We start from the raw sequence: 5,310 nt of genomic DNA on the forward strand, positions 1-5,310 counted from the left end.
CAGGGGATTGGAATCAGGAGGGTTGGAGGGTAAAGGAGGGTAGGAGTAGGAGAGTGCCTGAACGCGCAGTCGAAGAGGAGGGTCTTGAAAGGAACAAGGCGAAGGGACTGTGGGATGGCGTTCCAAAGCGTTCCAAGCTGAAGCCTGCTGAGCAGAGGGAGCGGACAGATATGGGGTTAGCGGGTCACAGAGGTAGGAAGGAGCAAGGGTGTGGAGGGCCTTGAAGGCGAGAATGAGGATTTTGAACTCCATCCTCTGTGTGATGGGGAGCCAGTGGAGCCAGACAAGGATGGGGTTGATAGGAACACAGAGCCTGGTGTGGGAGAGGACATGAGCTGCAGAGTTCTGGATGATCTGCAGCTTGTGGAGGGAGAAGTTGACCAGCAGGAAGTTGGCATAGTCGAGCCTAGATGTGATAAATGCGTGGATGGTGTCATCTGAAGGATAGAACCTCCAACAATGCAGTACATTCCCAGCCCAGCACTGCAGGGGAGTATCAGCCCAACATAGAATTAAACTCACAACATTATGACTCAGAGGCGACAGTTCTACCAACTAAGCAAAGCTGATACACATAAGGAAGTTCTTTGAAAGCATTTAAATACAAATTGATCACGTTTTAAAGCCCACAATATTTACATCATAGAATCATAGAATCGTACAGCACAAAAAAAGGCCATTCGGCCCATCGAGTTTGTGCCAGCTCTGTGAATAGAGCAATTAATGTCAACCCACTCCCTAGCCTTTTCCCCATAACCCTGCAAACCCGTCCTCCTCAAATACCCGTCCACCACGTTTTTAAAAGTAGTTATCGAATCGGCCTCGACCAACCTTCCACTTCCCCCCCTTCCATCCATCACCAAGGGCTACAGATACCTACAGTGATTAGAGAATAAGGAGCTAGTACATTCTGTACTTTAATCAATTTTACTCAATATAATCCTTTATTACAGAATAATGTAAATGCTATCTGATGAAATGTCTAAAAGGTGTTATTAATAAAGAGCTAATGCAATATAAGAGCACATATTTTATTTATAAGTCTACAGCTTTGTAATCAATCAAACTCATTTAATGTACAATATGCAGCATATATTCATATACAATAATGTCATAAACAAAACTTAGATAAAACACTTAATTTATATTCAAAATATTTAACAGTAGTTTTGAAGCAATGAGTGTCATAAATTACCCATTTTCTGAGTCATTTATATTTTTAACATTCATATAGTCATCTTGCCCAATTCTTTTGGGGTACCTTATTCAACCCATACAAATTTCTCCATAAGGAAATTACTTCACCAATCATAATGAATTCCCTGGAAATGCTGCAGGAGAAAAACTATGGGGTTAAATTCAGTATAAGATACAATACAAAATTACAATCCAAAATTACATTTGTAAAGCGCTTTCACATCGGGAAGATGTCCCATGATGATAAAATTATCGTAGGTTGATAGTTTTTACATGGCAAACCTTATTTATCACCTGATATCAAATAGTCTCACTTATCCAGATTTCTAATATAATATCTTAAAAACGTATCCATTTATTATACCCACATAATTAGGTGCAACGCTTTCACCTGTGAATCATCCATTTAACCCAAATAAAGATGACTCTCGGAAACATCAAGGCAATTCACTGATAAAGTTTATCCACCTCTCATAGTTTGAGCTTGTAAGATCTAACTTGTTAGTATCTCTCTGTATCATATTATTCGGTATGCAGCCTCTGCTAATGGACAAAGACAGAAAAAAATACTGGAATGAATGGATCAGGTCCATTCCTTCCAAAGATCTTGAACCTATTGATATCCTGAGGGAAATATGTTAACTTTCTTTGATGAACCACCCAGAGATAATAATAATATAATATTTTTTGCATTTGATATAGTGCTTATTATGTCTTCGAGACGTCTCAAAGCGCTTCACAGAATATACTGTAAAATGTAGTGACTGTGTATTTTGTGGGTGAAACGCAGCAGCCAATTGCACCCATATAAAAGTGCTTTACAAATAATGACTTTCAAGTGTGGTGACTGTTTTTTTAAAAGCAAATGTAACAGCTTGTTCACCAACAAAGTCCTACAAACAGCTATAAAGTGAATGATCAATTAAACTGAAGGATTGTTAGCGAGGACACCATGAGAAAACTCCCTTCTCTTTTGAAATAGTATCATGAGATCTTCAATAACCAATGCTGAAATTGAGTTAGCCCACGGAAGGCATATTTGGCCATAACTAGGGCTCACACCTGAACTAGCAGCAATGCAAACTGAGCACCTTAAGTACATGTTCATTTCACCAATAAAACATTCACCAACTTGCAATTCTCTTTCTGTAAAATTTGTTCGTTCTGCCATTGGCAAAAATAGGATAGTTTGAGTTCACAGATGTCTGGCAGTTGCTATTTTTAAAGTGGATATGAGATGCTAAAGTGGTATTTATTATTTTTGTAGAATTGCTGATGGATTCACGAGAAGAATAATTTACTGAAATGGGACTGTTTGTAATAACAGTCACACTTTTCAATGAATAATCATACAGATTTTTCAGAAAGGAAGAGGTAGTGTTCAATTCTTTTTTAAAAAGAATTATGTAACATTTCGGAAAAAAGTGACAACCTAATATTCCATAGGTGGAAGATAAAATTGTAACCATTTCCACAGCAGGAAGATATTTGCCCTGAGTAGTTACATAGACTGGCACAAATGTAACCCATGAGATGAAGTATATTAACATGCTGAAGGTAATAAATTTTGCCTCATTGTAGTTCTCGGGCAATTTTCTACTTTTAAAGGCAAACATGAAACAAATTAGTGATAGGAAAGCTATGTATCCTAGCATGACAGCAAATGCTGCATAAGAACCCTCATTGCACTCCAGCAGAATTTCTTTTGGAAATCTCTTGCTTTCCTTATGAGGCTGCGGACCGTCGAAAACTAACCACATTGTGCATATGACTATCTGAAGCCCAGTACAAATACCTTTGATGGCCCAAGGCTTGTAGAAGTGCTTCAAATTTTCCTGTTCAGCCGGGTTGAAGTTGAACGCTAGCAGTATTTTAAATGATTTTGTCAGTGCGCACGAAACACAAAGGGCAAAGCTGATGCCAAATAAAGGCTGCCTTATTTTACAAGTGATTTTGGTTGGTGTTCCAATGAAGAATCCAACGCTCGCAAAACTGCATAACAGAGAGAAAAGCATAATAAAGCACATAACCCCACCATTGGCCTTTACAGATGGTGTGTCCATATATTTGATAAAGATGACAGCTATTACAATGATCAGAACAATTCCGAAGGCTGCAAAAGCCAGCAGTACGATAGCAAAACCATCAGTCCAGTCAAGAAATGAAAATACTTTTTTATAACATTTAGCACTTTTTATTGGGGCCCACTCATCTTCCAAGCAGACAAAACACATCTGTGCATCTGAAAGTAAGAAAAAAGCTTTAATTTTTTCAGGAAAATAACACACATAAAATACCAAATTGAAGCTCTCTGCAAGCATACTTTATTTCTCTGGGTTGGCAGTGCCTTGAACATTTATAGAGGTTATATTCTGATAAAATAAACTGTAAGCAAATGTTCACTGTGTTTCTTTGCAAAAATAGATAATAATAATCCTTGCAATTGACATAGTGTCTTATCACATCACTAAGATGTCTCCAAGCGCTTCACAGAATATACTGTGAAGTGAATTAACTCCATTTTCAAGTCCCTCCACCTCATACCCCCTCCCTCCCCATTTTTTAAAGTCCGCATTAAGAATTATCTCTTTGTCTTTCAGTCACCTTCCCCTTCCTCACCCTCTTCAGCTCCCTCTCTCCTCTGACTCAGTTGCCTATCCCAGCTGTGTAAAGCACTTTGAGATATCCTCCTGAACGTTTGCTGATAGTATTGCATTGTATATTTCCTGTAAATTGATATAGATCTTTGATTGAGCCAATTATATTGACCAGGAAGCACTCTGTTGTCTTTGTGTGGTGTCTAGACCATTTTAAAGGTTTTAAAATTCTTTCCAAATCTCTTGTTAGTCTATATTTTGTTCACAACTATATAAATGTGTATATTGAAGGTTGTACAAGATTTGTGGTCAATAACGTAGTACTGTAATATAAACTATGAGTTTGGTGAAATGAGTGGTATTGTTTTCATTCATCGCTGCTCTATTTAGTTAGTACCACGAGAAGTGCCTTGAATCAGTGGTGTGAAATTTATAACCTTTGATAATGTGTGCCTTGCAAGGAATATATTATAAAACAACATAAATTACACTACTGTCACCAAACATTCATTTGTCAGTCAAATGCTGCCTCTGCCTTTCACCCAAGGCTTCCAGCTGCTAATCCACCACCATTGTGGATTTGTGAACCATAGAGAGTCATTGTATCTGCTGGTTTTAAGGTAGGTTTGCATTTAAAGGTAGAAGAACTTTAAAAAATATATTGTTTGGTTTCTCTCAGATTCAATGATCATCCCAAAGAATTGCTCATTCCTCACCACCTTGCCGCGGCACAATGGGACCAGGTACAATACAGTTTCCTGTACATTTCTATGTTCTAATTATATTCCTCTTTTCTTAATCCGCATTTTTCATGAAACGTCAATAGGACTCTGGTGAGCAAGTTCATCAGGACCAAGTGTTACCAATACATACTTCCTGCTCTTGCAACATTTATGACTATTTCATACACGGGACACAATGTAGGACAGTCTTTCCGAACTAGCCATTTGCCAGTAGATTTACAGATTACCTACCAGTTGTGTTGGAGAATGTATTGTTATTGCATCGCACACAGTTGTAGCAACACGTGTGTTGGCCCTGGGATGATTGCTTTATTTCTCCAGGTTGGCAGTGCTTTGAACATTCAGAAGTTATTTTCTGATAAAAAAATTACAGGAATAACAAGACATTTAGAAACGTGGAAACAAAATTGGGGGATACCGATCCCCACAAAATCTCTTTTAGAATTGTAGCATCAACTAGGTTTGACAAAGCGTTAATTAAATGCAGTTGAAAACCAAACAAGTCATCTTATTTTTAGTCGTGTGGTATTGAATGATATTGAGACTACATTGTTTTAAAAAATCTGCAACTTGGTTATCTAAACTAAGCTGACCAAGAGTCTCAAGAAGTAACATAAATACATAGATGCTGGAAGATTTAACACAGAGAAAGAAATATTGTATTCTAAATGCAAATGACCTATTGGACTGTTTGAAAGGGTTTGAGCCATTGGAGTCCAATATGAGACATCTTCACAATTGTGCCCAATCTTACATTTTAAGACAAAATGGTC

The sequence above is a fragment of the Callorhinchus milii genome, unplaced genomic scaffold (assembly GCF_018977255.1).
Source record: "Callorhinchus milii isolate IMCB2004 unplaced genomic scaffold, IMCB_Cmil_1.0 Scaffold3, whole genome shotgun sequence".
NCBI lineage: Eukaryota > Metazoa > Chordata > Chondrichthyes > Chimaeriformes > Callorhinchidae > Callorhinchus > Callorhinchus milii.